General features: G+C 35.0%; 1 protein-coding gene across 1 annotated transcript in view; it reads right to left on the bottom strand.

Annotated features, from left to right (window-relative positions):
- Positions 1–15,578, bottom strand: part of LOC310880977 (uncharacterized protein) — a 1,343,899-nt gene that overhangs the window by 684,090 nt on the left and 644,231 nt on the right. Inside the window, exons 18-20 of the mRNA XM_083797545.1 lie at positions 14,916–14,970; positions 5,253–5,439; positions 4,687–4,805 (exon numbers count right to left, since the gene is read on the bottom strand). The gene's annotated coding sequence lies outside the window, so the exon portion shown is untranslated. The remainder of the gene's footprint in view (positions 1–4,686; positions 4,806–5,252; positions 5,440–14,915; positions 14,971–15,578) is intronic.

The following is a 15,578-nucleotide window of genomic DNA, read 5'->3' as shown; positions in this document are numbered from 1 at the left end:
ATATAATGAGATTTAATAAGATAACTGCGGGTCAAATATGCTGTTTACAACAGATAGCTTTATCAGTGCTTTTGTATAGAAATCCTACCCTAAAAATAACAGCATATAAATAGACTTTTAATCTCTGCTGTAATGTTTGTACACATTTATCTTTCTTTTCTTTTATATTCCTAATTAGTTGCAGTTATCTTATATTCAGTAAGTAGATAAGCGATAATTATAAGAATTCATAGTTTGATGCTAATCTAACATGTGTCAGTTTTACACCAGGTTACATTACTGACTTTTCAGCATTAATTCAGAAGACCAAAATAAGGATTTTACTGCTTAATCTACATCAGTAGCTCTACTCACACTTTCAAAGTTTACAGGTATTTCTTTGAACCAGACCAATGTGAAATCATCTTCTCTGTTTTAGGATATCTTTCTTGTACTCCTTGTTTTTCAACATTAATTATGCTAATCATAATTAATGAGCTTTCAGTGTGATCAGGAGAAGGTCCCCTCTGCAATGTCTGTTCCAGTAAATGATCCCGTGCCAGGAAATGCTGTGTAGCCTCAAGGCCAAGTGGCATGGCCTGCTCATAAAATTCTTCCCCCTCTGCCCCCCCCCACTCCTCTATGCACAATCATAAGAAAAGTGCATTTTGGGAATGATCTCTGGCCTGTGCAAATCTCCTAAATTGTACACAGGAATCTGTTTGGAAAGTGTCATTTAGTACAGGTCAGGTTAAAGCACGTATTAGTTCAATAGTAAGATGAACATAATTTCTGTTAACCAGTCATGGCACAGGTTAGTTTATCGGCATGAGTTCAAACCAACAATTTGGGTTCAAAAAATTCAGTGGGGCTGGAGTCAAAATATCTGAAATAGTCTCTAATCCATAGAAACAAAATTATACTGAATTCATTCTAATCCATCCACAAGGATGAAACAATTATTTGTATTTCCCAGAAAGTTGAGGACTTACTTATTTCTCATCCCCATACTTCTCCCTCTGCACATGACTGTGGAGCTGATTTATTTTGGCCCCTTCTGAACAACCTCGTATAAAGTAATGCTCAGTCAAAAATTGATTTTAAATCATTTCTTTCTCCATAGGGAATCTTGTGCATTAAGTCCCATAGAGGATATTAAACAGTTCCTTGGTCTGCAGAGGTCCAGCCTGTTTACCAATCAATTTGGGGCTAACCAGGAATTCATTAAGGCCTACATAGTGTCCTTTTTGGTAAGGGAAAGAGAGGCAAAGGAAAAATGATGAGCAGGGCACAAAGCCCTGCTTCAGAAGTCTGTGTTTACACCTGTCAAATTTCATCCAGGGACTGAGCCTTCCAAGTGCATTTTTGGTCTGTATATTCTTCTGACACTGCACAGTTCTGCTTTTTACTGTCTGCAGGATTCAAATCTCCTTTTTTTTTCTTTTAAGTAAAGAGTTTCCCTTTTCCTCTCACCTGCACTGATTTAGCATGTCATGAGGGTTATTTTTTCTCACCTTTGGAGGAAGGCTGAATGACCAGAGATGAAGCAAAAGCCAATAATTCTTAAAGGCCAATCACCCGCTGGCAATTCCATCATTTATTGCTCTTCCTTATTTCTCTCTGACCTCTCTCCCTTTTGTGCTGCTTCCTCTCTTACTTTTCCATCTCCCTTCCCGTTCATTGGTGGTTTTTTTTTTAATTATTATTATTATTATTAAAAGAGGATTCATATAAAACTTCTCTGGCTTCTGTGAAGCACAAAGCAATATTTTATGCAGAAAAAAAATGAGAAATTATACTGTGGAATTGAGCCCTTTAACTACCTACAGGAAATTGAATTTTGTAGCAGCACTGCTGGTGGAAATGGTGTTGATCTCTCTTCTTGTTTGAACTACAGCAAGGAAGTCAGCAGCCTAGAGCTTGACACTTAGCTTAACATGACTCAGCAGCCTGTCTTTTAGGGACTGCATCATCTGATTTTGTGTACCCAACAAGACTGCAGCCTAGTTGCACTTCCCGCAGCAGGTCCAGCATGGATTGCTAATTGTGCAAAGTGAAATAAGGGTTACACAGAGAGCTGGTTCCCCAGGCAGTGACCGGCCCATTCTGATACAGGACAAATGCTAGGAATACATTGGCCTGTACCAGCTACCTACGCTCTGTGCCAGGCAACCATTGTGCTAGTGTAACAGTGCCACTGTTTAGCTTCAGATTCCTACTTATGTTATGTTGTTAAGTTTGTTATGTGTTAAGTTTGTGTTGCATCCTAGATAGGTGTTTTGATTCAGTGGTACCACCTGCTGTCAGAACTGGTTATGCTCTTCACTGAGATGGCAAAGGAACATTTTTATTTTTTTTTAATATTCTGAGCAAATACTGCCCACCGATTAGGTGAAAAATCTTGTTGTTTACTTTCTGCTTTCTGAGATGAAAAATACAGCAAAATCTCTTCCCATCATAATGAAGCATACACAACCAGGCAATTACAACACTTGGTTAGACAATCCATAAAAGTTAGTTTTTATTCTCAAGCAAGACATAATACTGAAGGCATATATTAAAAGAAATCAGATTTTTTTAAATGGAATTCCATTAAAAAATTCCTTTGGTCATTTAATATCAGGCAGTTTGAATGTCCTAACAGATATGTAAATTTATTTTAAGATTCACTAATGATTAATGATCAGTGATGTACGCTATTGTCAGTTTAAAATAATTTTACATTATTCATTCATAAACTTTTCAATAGTATCAAGTCCTAATACATATTTATCACTTTAAACACTTTCCAAGAACTTTTAAGACGTTAAATAAGAACTTGCAAAACAAAAAACATTAGCAAGATATTTAATGGTTTTTAAACCTCCCCATTACCTACTGAAGCTACTCACACTACAAGCTTAAGAATTCAAACTTTACACATGCTGTAATATTGAACACATCCTACATTTTCATAATTTGTTCATTTAATAACAGATAGCTGTTAGACACTGAACATGTAAATCTATCATAACTGAACAATACCTCATTTGTTCAACATACCAGGTGAACAAGAAGGGTTACAAATCCATTATCTAAATTATTACCACTTAATTATTAGGCTATTTTATTAAGGTACTTCCCCCCCACCACCCCCAACAAGATACATTGAAACACTGATACCTAGGTTGCTTATCACTGTATTGGCTTTCAATAAAACACTTGGCATTTTTTCTGCTATTAAAGAGTAAATTCTGAAACAGGAGGGACTATTAATTATGCATTCATTTTATATCAAAACATGCATTTAACACTTTTTTTTTGGTAGAAAAGCAAAAACTGGCAGACAAATAACTCATAAATGACACTAATGAGCACTGGGAGATGGAGTGGAAAGGTTTTAAATGTGTCCCATTATTTAGCAGGATAATTAAGACCACAGCTCTACCATGGCATTTTATTACAGAAATAGATAAGATCCCATCTTATTGCAAACAGGTGTTGTAATGAAGCAAAGCGAGATCATTTTTATGTGGTTCTTCTGGTCCAAGAAATGTTGCAAATTTATTTTATGCTACCTTAATTTAAAAAGTAAGCACACAGATCTTGGGAAACAACACAAACTGTAAAATATGATATGTAAAACCATTTCCAATACTGTTGATTTAAGTTATCTCCAGAGAAAAAAGAAAATATTTTCTCTTACATCTTATAAATATAGTTTGGTTTCTCACAAATAATGTTTGGTTTAAGTCTTGAATTATCAAATAATACTCACTATGCACAAATGGCATTTCAGCTTAATGTAAATGAACCATCATGCCACATTCTTTACAATAACAATAAGGTTTCTGATATTTCAATTCATCATGAAGCTTTAATCCCCCATAAATATTGTCACTAAACTTCTGTGACGTATCTGTTAAAATTTTATGCTTTTGTCAATATTTACTGCCAAGTGCTGCAAAATACAGGTAACCCTACATGGTGATCTACAAAAGATCCAGTGTTAAGTTGAGTGATGCAATATTTACAACAGTGTAATTCTAAGAAATGTCTAGGCTAATGTTTGCCATTAATAAGCTTAGAGTATATACAAGACTCACAGGGGAGAAAACTATAATATCTGATTACCTTGACCACAAGCTATGCTTCTTTCATATATTGTTGTAGAAGCACATTATAGTGAAACTGAGAGGCTGCTTTTTTTGGAGTGCAGGTCTTTTCATTTTAAGATGAAGATAGACGCTCAGTTAAAGTATGTGAATACAGGTAAGAAAAACTGCAACTTCTCTTTCAAATACAATACCTGGGAGTAAGCAACCCGTGAAAATGACGAACACGGAACAGGCTAAGAAACACTTATACTGATACCCAAAAAGCTACTCTACATAGTGGAACAGCAAGACTAGTCCTTGTAAACCTACGTATCATAAAGGTTAAACTTTCAGAAAGGAAAGTCCCTGGCTAGTCTGTAGAATTTGGAGAAATATTATCTTCTGTGGCACTCTAACAGTTAGAGGCAGATAGTAAGATTTTGACTATGTTACTAACTTTCTTCTTTAGGTGGGCGGAAAAGAAACCAAAAAACTGACCCTTTCAAAGGCAAGAATAAATCTCAACAAAAATAAAAGGGTTACGCGGCTAGACAAAACATGAATGGAAGATAGCACATGGGATAGCACTCTCTAAGAAATACATTACACAGACTTTCACTGGAGCACTGACCTGGCAATGGATATATCACACCACAAGCTGGGATGTCTCGTCCTCTTGGTTTAGCACTGAGGTGATTTCAGCATGAAGACAGCAGACTGTGGCTTCTGCATTGTGGCACTGGGTTTTCACTGGAATAACAACATTGGTGAGATCATTCATTTCAGTTTTGAAACCACATTTTGGATGTTCTGTGTAAATGTATCAACTAAGTGCTCCAATTATCTGCAGGCACAACTTTGAAATTTATTTTCTTAAAAGAGCAAAAACTAAATAGCCATTGCAAAAACATGTCTGGGGAGACAGGAGTGCAACAGCATGCTTTTCAAAGTAGACAAAGTAGTTTTGTTCTAATTTTGAACAATTATTTATAGAATTATTTTATAATGCCTTCTCACTTAGCAGAAGCTTGATTTCAGATATAAAGCAGAAAAAACATAGTGCAAGCAACATAAATCTTTGTGGCTTCTAAATCTTTGTGGCTTCTAAAACTATATCTACATGTGAAAACATGAACAATTATATTCAATCACACTATGTTTCTTTTTTCCAGAAAATTCTCCACATTATAAAATTACCTTTTTTTTTTTTTCCTTTTCTTCTTTTAAGTAGTGCTGTATGGATCCTAGACCTCATCTTTCCTGGGTAGCCACAGTCATCCCTTAGAATAAGTTAAAGTTCACTTGTAGTAGCTTCACAAAAATAAGGCTGTCTCTGGACACAGACGCTAGACAGTGCTCATAAGCTTTATGCCAATAGTTTTTCCTAGAATCGTACAGAAATATAAACAATATCATTTGATTCAAGTTCTGTGAAGAGAAAGGACCTGGTACCCTGATGGTGTCATCAATTTTACAAAGCATTTTGAGAAAGCATTATCAGTTTATATGTACATATATTAAAAGCTTTCACTTCCACCACTTTATTCTCCAGGGTCAATAACTATTGATAGACAAAGTGAGAAAAATCGCATAGAGCAGCAATATCAGCTAATAACTATAGAAATGGCTGGATATCATCAAACCCCAGAAAGCTGTCTGAACTTGGGAAACCCAAATTCAGAGGCTCACGATAGTTTTCTCTTTTTTCTATTTCACTTTATTCATTGGAGTTTGAGATTCGTTACACTAAAAATCTAAGGAAGTTAGGTGGTGAGATGAAAAAAGGAGTGAGATACAGAACGAAAGAACTGTGGAAATTGGAATTTAAAGCATAACTAATGTCATTTGGCTGATTTTGCTTCAAACCTACTGGAAAGAAAAAAGAGTAAAGTTCTGCAATATGTAAGAAACAGCTTCTTGAAATGGTCTTGATTTTCTACCAACCTGTTAAATATTTGAAAGAGCTTGAAATTAATCATCTAAGGTGATTAAAGAAAAAATGATGATGCATGATAACCTGCAACTTCTTATATGTATAATTAAGCGAATCTGTAACTCTACTACAAAGGAGGCAGAGATGGGGGAAAATATTCCAGTGGATCTACCACATCGCACGCTTGACCTTTCATCTTGCATTTTTAATGAACATTATGGTATCATATTTGGCCACTTTCTCTTCCACTCTCTATGAATTTTTGTCTCCGACAGTCAACTTAGTCGTATTAATGCTTTACAGGAAAAATTTCCAGTGACTTGAGTAAAAGGCAGAAGGCAAGACGGAATGTTCCAGGTGCTGGAGCAGAGATTCCACCACAGCCCATGGAGAGACTATGGGGAACCATGCATTTTCCTGCAGCCCGTGGAGTTTGGCTTGCCCACAATGGTAATTGGTAAGTAATCACCCTATCTTTATCTCAACCCGTGAGCTTTTATATTCATCGTCTCCCACTGTCCTGAGGAGGAGGGGGACAGAGAGCAACTTGGTCAACTGCCCAAGGTCAAACCACCACACCTTTCTTTTCCACCTCCTGATGAACTGTTTCATCTTCTTGATTTTTTTTTTTTTTAAAGCCACACCCTTTTTCACTCAATAGTTCTCTATGAGCTTGTTTTCAGCTCAGTGCTTGCAGCTCCTGACACTGTATGGACAGAGGGAGCTGAGAGAAATACCAGGCTCAAAGGCCTTAATTCTGCTTTGTCATTCATTAAATAAAAATAAACATCTCATATTTAAGTTACACAAAAACAATTATTTTAAACATATAGCTTCTGCTATGCACAGTGTTGCTTTGAGAATATAAGTTAGTCTTTGGGTGAGCTTTAGAGAACCTTGCACACTTAACTGTTACCATATTATAAATTTAGGATGCCGTGCAATTTAAAAGTTTGAAACAATAACAACTGAGGAGAAATTCCTTTGTTTATTTGCAGTTTATGTTTTACTTCACACTTCATTGCACAGTCTTCCCTCTGTATCCATTAAACCTGTTGCAAGCCATAGAGAAAATATCAAATTTTGTCTGTGGGGAATAAAATAGTCTAAAACTTTACACTTATTAAATTACTTCATATTCTGTGTGGTCATTCATTCTCAAAATAATAGTTAGCAGTAATGACTTTATACTAATAAACACGTAATGATGTCTTTAGTTAGAAGAGTATTCAAATTATCCAGCTTTGGTAGTACAGAAAATTTGCTGGAATGTATTAACCATTTAAAGCTTCAAAACAATACAGAATTGACTTGTGGTTTCTGAGATCCCTCCTTTTTTCTGAAGTGCACTGAATTTAAAATAAAAGTGTACTGATTTCCCAACCTTTCTATAGGGAACAGAGAATATTAGGGTTCTGAATTAGCCAAATTTATGTAAATTACTGAGATGAGTTGCTAATATAAATTGCACCTTATTTAATTGCCAAAGCATTTAACCCTCATTTTCTTATTGATAGTTTGCATTATATAAATTTTTCTATGATAATGGCAAAAGACACTAAGCAGCAATTGATGTCGTGACAGGTGCAGCCTAAAATACTGAAGTGTTTAACAAGGTATTGCAAATATAAACATACACATTACATGCAAGAGACACGAGGATGAAAACAATCATGATTCAGTTACAATGCAGTATATATTATAAACTGTTTTTATTATTATTTAAAAAATACATACCACAGAATCTCCAGGAAATCAAACAGCCCCAAATGACTCCCACCAGCTGCTCACAGTTACTTAATATTAAGGCCCTATCCATTAGCAGTCTACTCTCAGCTGTGGCTCATTTTAAACTTCTTTTTCTCCACATACTCCTTCCATATCAATGACATTATTCCAGCTGATTTATGCACTGAGGAGACACACTTCATCAGGTTAGATTAATTCACTAACTCCTGGGTGCTATTATAGGCAGATTCTGGCTCTGTGCATATAAGGTAGCTAGCCAGCTAAGGTTAGCATCTGACATGACAAAGATACATTTTTTTGTAGTTAAGCATACATTTCATTCAATGGTCAGAAGAAAAAGCATACAAAAAAGCATATAGACCCAATTATAAAACCCTGGATCTTGGACTTGCATAGTCAAAACGGATTACTTTTGTTGTAAGCTTAATGAGAATTGAAAGTTCTAGCCTTATAGGGAGGAAGGGATAAATAAAGGAGAAGTAATTTCTCATGCTACCTCTGAAATCTACAACTACAGTGAAGTTACACAATTCTCAGGAGTTTGTGGGTTTGAAAGTTTGTTGTATTGCATTAACCTGCTGTAGCAAATCAATAACCTGATATGGTGTTATAGTAGTGTAAACCTTATATTCACAGCTATCAATAGTGCATTTTCATACTGCAAAGCTTTGTAAAAACAGAATTATTCCTTCTCAAAAGAAAACTAGTTTTAATATTGAATCCTCAATAAGGTAATAAAAAGTTATAATAAAGACTTCTAAAGACGTTAGCATTAATGTGTGATCACCATATCTTCTCCAAGTTTTATCTGTAGATGATTTCAGTCTTTATAAAGTCTTTTAGATCTCTTTCAAGCTTCTTAATGAAAACCAAACAATAGAAACAGGTTACCACTAATATAAATATCTGATTCAATAACTAGATTGGTCAAAACATGTTAAGGCCCTGCTAAAGCAATCTCTAAAGGCATTTCAGAAATCCTCCTAACTATTGCAGTGGAAATGTTGTTTCAGCAGGACAAGAGACAGGGCATTTCATTTTATGTTTAATATTAGAATCTTTTTATTTTGTGTTTAATATTAGAAGACAACGCATGATCAGTTTCCTCTTTCAAATGGAATTATGAGATCTCACTCATTTATATACTGAAGTTAGTAGCTTTCTTCATCCCGATTTGGCTTTACTTTTCTCTGCAGTTGTCATAATTCTTGATATACAAAAATGGCAAACAGTATGTTCTTCAATACTCTCTTACAGCTGTTCCTGGTTTTATTGGTAAGGTATGTAGAAAAATGAATGCTACCGGTGTGTTAAAAATGTTAGTGATAGATCCAGTAGGAATATACTTAAACATTGAATATGAGCAAGAAAGTAGCAAACTTTGCAATAGTTACTAGTCAGACCATAATCTCTTACGCCTGTGTGTAGATCACACAGCACCTCAGGAAAACAGTATGTATTTCATTACAGATTTTACTATATTTCACAGAAACCATGGCTCAAAATAAAGCTAATAGAATAGGACTGCTCTAGATGATGAGGAACTGAGAAAGACCTACTGTAACTTGGGTGAATTTAGACACAACTAAAAGCAACTGAAGGATGCTTAAGAAGAAAGTATCGCTAAAATTATTTTTAAACATTATGCATTTTTTTTGTCATTTGATTAAGACAGAGTGTTTGGAAGATGGAGTTTTCTATGACCTCCTACTGGGAATAGTCTCATGCAGAGCTGCCTAGTGCTTTATGAAGTATATAAATAGGGTGACAAGTTACAGCTAAATTTAAAGGAGAAGATGTCAACTTAAGCATAATGCTTTAGATCTCATTACTTACAAGATTTTTATGTGATACATCTACAGCTGAGATCAATGGAAATTGAAAGTTGCCTCATTATAGAAGAGAAATTGCTGTTGGTATATCATTTTTCATTAAAATCTCCCTAAACTGGAGTGTGTATCCTTCCCAACTGTTTTGCCAGAAAATTTATGACACTCCATTTGAGCTATGATTATTGTTATTTTTTGTACATAAGGACTTGTGTTGATAATAAAAAAGAGAAGTTAACACATTCCTATGGCACTCTTCATAACTCTATTCAGTATTTAATAGTTATAATTACTCAAAAAAAAAAATATTGAGTTTATAGTTAAAATTGCAGATGATTTGACCTGAAGGCTTACATGAAGATTGTCCACATATGATAAAGAGTACAAGAAAGTTACATTACACGTAGATTTTTAACAGACAAGCCCATGTAAACGTAATTTCTCCAGTACTCAAGTCTGCGGTGCTGATCAGTTTTCCCATTTCTAACAAACTGGTAGATGTTGGCACCAGGTCAGCTTATATTTTTATACGTGCTAAAGAACAAGACTATAAGTGTGCCTGGAGCACTGCATACAAATACATTTATAAATAAAAAAGTGTATAAGTATAAAGCATTTACCACTGCTTGACAGCACAAGATTCTTTTCGGCATTTGCTAAATGAGTTTTCTCACCTTCTCTGTTCCTAAAATAAACTGCTCTTTACACCTACTACACACTTTTCACTTTTCTTAAATAGTTTCACACACTGCTGCCTATGTTTTCTGTCTTTGTCTGCTGGGGTGGAAGTCAAGTTCTTTTCTCACCATGTCCAGTCATTAAGATGACTGCTACATCATCTGATAAAACCCTACTTTTCATTATGGGTATTTCTTCAAGTAGGATGCATCACTAACCTTTGTAATCTCCCATTTAATTGTCCTTGTTTCCAACATTTCTTGCACTAGAACTCTGAACCTACTGATTTCCATGTTTATATTACCATAAATGCCTAACATCTCTAACCTGCTTGCCTTGCAGTCTGTCTATATTTACTCTTATCTGCGGTATCTCATTAACAGCACAGACCACAAAAACTCAGTGATAAAGAGATGATTCATAGAAAGCAGCTATAACAATGGCACTTTGTGTTTGATTAACACAGATCTCAGGATGTCAAAGTAATATTTACCCATACACTCCTGATCCCTCAAGTTGCTTCAGGATGACTGAACTAAACCTTTACTATGCCAATTTGTCTAGATTACTCTGTATCGTGAGTCTGATGATTGCAGATACAAGGTTTGATGCTGAAAAAAAAGAAGTAATGAGACATTACAGTGCTGCCAACTTGCTGGGAGGAAATTGGTAAGTACTAAAAAAATTTGCATACCACACTATTTATCAATTTACCAACATTAGGACAAAAACTGAAATCAAGTCCAGCTCATTTTTTGCTGTTGTCTTCTTTGTTATGAGTACAAGATCTTCACAATTGGTTTACAGATAGCTACTAGATGTATTGGATCATTATCTCTACAATTCCTTTATAATATTCAGCTATTTTTATGTGATACGGAGAGTGACTTTTAACCAGGTCCCTAGCGATTAAGTATTAGATAGATATGTGTAATATCCTCAGCTTGTGTGAAGTTTTAGATAAAAAAGAAATAATAATAAAAAAGTAATAAATAAATCAGGAAGTAAGAAAAGATGACAAAGAAGTGAAAACTTTCTAAACTAAAATTTGCTGCCAAAGACAATTAAAACTATCAAAGGTAACTAGACTCTTATCAGGATTTAATCTATGGCTTCGTCCCATTTCTAGATCAGCACTGTGAAATTTAAACTATCCTATTTAAAACCTATTTCTCGCAAATAACTGTCTATAATTAGGTCAAACAGTATCTATAACTTATATGTTTATAAAGAAAAAATCAGAAATCTTTTTTTTTTCAGGCTTTATCATTATATGTAGGAAATCATTTTATCTTTAAATTTTAAACAGCTTTGTAAAACCAAGTTTAGACAAAAAGTGTTTAAAAAACTTTCACAGCTCAAAACAAATTCATGTAAATAATTTTTTGAAGTTATCTTTTAAATAACCAAGACTGAAATATCATTTTAAAGTATAAACAATTCTTGTTCAAAATATTAGCCTGATATTCAAAAGGGAATAGTTTATTCACATCAGAACAACATAAAAATGTTGAAGCCAAACTCAAATTTTCAAACTATTTCTGAGTTTTAATGTTCACCTTATTAAATCTCACTTTTAGACTTCAATTTCAATAAATCTTTTTTTTTTTTTTTTTTTTAATAATTAAAAGCAGTAGCTTTAATGGAAACTAATTTGAATTTCTAAAAATAACTGTTTCCATGAAATGACTATCTATCAATCAATCCCTTTGAGATAAGAGCCCTACTTTGTCCTGATAGCATTACTGGATTTATGGTATCCTCAGCTGAATTAGTTTGTTTCCTGCAAAAATGGACACCCTTAAAGAGACAATGACCAATTCTAGAAAAACCTTTAAACTAGAATTTTCATCATATTTGTGCATTCAAAACATACCATGTTCGAACAGTAGTTTTTACTTGCACTGCATTCTATTCATAAACATTTTAAATGAAGTCCTGATAACCCTGACAGAATGGTTTGGGTTGGAAGGGACCCTTAAGGATCATCTAGTTCCAACCCCCCTGCCACGGAGTGTTGAATGGTCAGTCACAAATTATTAACATTTATTTTAGCATTTTCTATCTGTTTTGAAAGATCGTGATATAATTTCTAGAAAAAAAAATGGATACTTAACAGCTAAATTTTGCATATATTTAAATGAAAACTGGACTCTGTACCTACTGTAGCAGTTTATTTAATTTGCCTTTCCTCTTACATATCCTTGTTGAAGTTAAGAAAGTTGCATTCATTTTACTTAGATAGCAATTATTAATTTCCACAAAGGTATCTACAGGTCACAGCTGACCATTCTATGATTCTATGACCAATCTGATGATGAGAGCACCAAAAAAATTTGATAAGCAATCCTCAAAAATAACTTAACCCATTAATAAAGTCTTTCAGGATTTACTGCATGTAACAGAGAGCCACTTTCTTTTGTTTAGAGAACTTAAACAGGACAACTGAAACATTCTTAAATTCAACTTCTGGACATGGATTTTGATGACTCTAAATAAATGTTGATTGATTTTCTCAGAAGTAAAAAAAAAACCAAAATAAATCACATAATTGTAATAGAGAATAATCAGACAGGAAGAAAACAAGTGGTTTAAATTAATACTGGCTTCTCAATATTTGCTAAAGTTTCACAGTACTGGAGTCACTCCGCTCCATCCTTTTATAAGTGTATAGTAACTCCGTGTTAGTACAGACAAGACTATTATGTTTCAAATACACAATATTTATTCTAAACAACATCAGCAACCACACATTATTAAAGTGTTCCAAAATTAAACTGAATTAATTTCCTTAAAGCATCTTTTCCAAACAAAATATGGTTAAAATGAGTATTTGGCTCTGGGCTCTGTATTTGGAAGACTGCCAGATTCACTAAAAATGATTGCAGAATTTTCCATTTCATTTCCTTACCTCTATACAGTATTTAAGGCCAGCTTCAAAATAAGGCATGAGATTTTGAGGGAAAGTAATTTACTTTTATTTTTTAATTACGCTAAATCAAGGGCATACCTATTATTTAGGATTTTCAAATAGTCTTTAGGGTCATTAAATAGCTTAATTACAAGACAGGTTTGCTAAGGGCATACTTGACTGAGAACAGACATGTCTGATGTGGAAAAAAAAAAAAAAAGGTTGTGACTTTGTGACATGTAATAATTCAAATGGAATAAAACCCAGAATAGCTCATCCCAAGTGAAAGCAACTCTTGGAGCCTGGCTACTAACTAGGTGCCACAAAAGTACAAAAACACAAAGGGCCATCCTCAAGATCCTATGTGTCCTTCAATCTCTGGGAAGACTGACTGGATCAAGCCTCTAATGTACAGTGTTTAATATCTGTAAAGAAAGACTCTCTCTTCCTGATGAGAAATTTTCATCTGATTTGGACCAAATTGTCTCTTGTTACTCAGAGGTCAAACGCCTCATTACATACCTAATTTCTCTCTTGATCCTGAAAAGCTTACAACATGCCTTTCCCCACACACTACTGCTCTGCAGCTCTTCTGTTTTCTGCATATGGATCAAATTAGATGATCCAGAAATATCAGTCCAGAACTCTACATAGATTAAAAGCCAAACAAAGGCCATAAATAACGCATGTAATGTTAAATGCTATCTATCCTATTCTTGGATGTATGTATCTTGTAAAATCTGTTCTGCATTTTGCAAACAAATATACATTAGTCAGTTTTACAGGATAAATTGGGATGTATTCCTGACGGCATCTGTAGAAGCATCGTTGAACTCAAACTTGTTTTAATGAGATTTGAGGAAAAGAATAAAAGAAAAATCTGGTCCCTTGCAATTACATTTATTAGTATCACTTCTGTGATAACTGACACTGAGGATTAAACAGCTTATGGGCTACAAAGGGCTACAAGGACGGTGAAGGGCGTAGAGGGCAAGATGTATGAGGAACTGCTGAAGTCCCCTGGTTTGTTCAGCCCAGGCAGGCTGAGGGGAGGCCTCACGGCAGCCTGCAGCTTCCTCACGAGGGGACTGGAGGGGCAGGCACTGAGCTCTGCTCTCTGGGGACAGCGACAGGACCCAAGGGAAAGGCATGGAGCATGGGACAGGGGAAGGTCAGGCTGGGTGTTAGGGAAAGATTATTCATTCAGAGGTGGTCAGGTGCTGGAACAGGCTCCCCAGGGCAGTGGGCACAGCACCATGCCGCCAGAGTTCAAGAAGCACTGGGACAACACTCTCAGACATAGGGTCTGATTTTTAGGTGGCCCTGTGTGGAGCCAGGAGTCAGACTTGATAATCCTTGTCCCCTTCCAACTCAGGGTATTCTATGATTCTATATAGTTATTTTACATAATACTTGCACTATTTTAGTAACAGTAATACTAATTTACTCACTTTAGGTAATACATAATTCTGGTTCTATAATAATCAGGTAATATAAAATGTTAAGTATTACAGCTGGGAAAATTTTAGTGTAACAGTAATACTAGCTATTACTGTCATATACAGAACAAACTGTTTCATTTAGACTCTCTTTGTCGCCTGTGGAAAAAATGTCAGCTTTTGTTTTAAAGGAAAAAGCATCATAAATAATTTGATACCTGATGCTACAGTCGACATTTGTGAAAGGACAGAGAATCCAAAACTTTTATTTCTAAAGCGAACAAGTTTACTCAAAGAGTAGAACTTCTGCGTGGTGCTTACCTTAATTCTTATCTGTCAGTAGAACTGTCTTCTCACTTTCTCTCACTGTCTTTTCCTAAAGACACAATCAATGAAAAATGGCAAAGAAAGTGAAGGGAAATTTGTCTTCATTTTATGTGCACTGTATACTGGTGGCTTGTTGAGACTCTAAAAGATACGGTATAGCAGCACTCAACTTTCAACAACCTCCAGAGGGCTTCACTGACTGTGTTCTACTTGTTAAATTCTCGTGCATTTGTAAAATACCTAATCTACAGGTTAGCTCTGTTGGGTATTTTTCCTCAAGTATTTTCCCAAGGAAATGCATTGCTGCTGAAGACAACAAATTAAGGACGAGACACAAAAGTCAGGAAAAGTACAAAACTCATCCTTAATAAAGGCAGTTTACATGCCACTTGATGGGCTTCAGTTGGCTGAGGCTAAGGAAGGTCTATCTTAATTTAGCTTGTATGGGATTAATTTAGTTGACAGGATTTGAGTGTGATTTCAGAGTAATGCTACCAAGGAAATGGCAGGTTGTCTGCTTTAAACACACAAAGTTACTCACAGAAAGTAAGAGACTAAGTTTTGTATGTCCAGATACTTTCCCTACTCTGGATTTTCAAACACCCCCTCCCTGCTTCCCACCTAATTTTTTAAGTTCTTTTGCAAGTATTCAGGCTG

The sequence above is a fragment of the Anser anser genome (assembly GCF_964211835.1).
Source record: "Anser anser genome assembly, chromosome: 13".
Taxonomy (NCBI): domain Eukaryota; kingdom Metazoa; phylum Chordata; class Aves; order Anseriformes; family Anatidae; genus Anser; species Anser anser.
The sequence above is the reverse complement of the archived record's forward strand: the minus strand, read 5'-3'. Positions and strand labels throughout refer to the sequence as shown.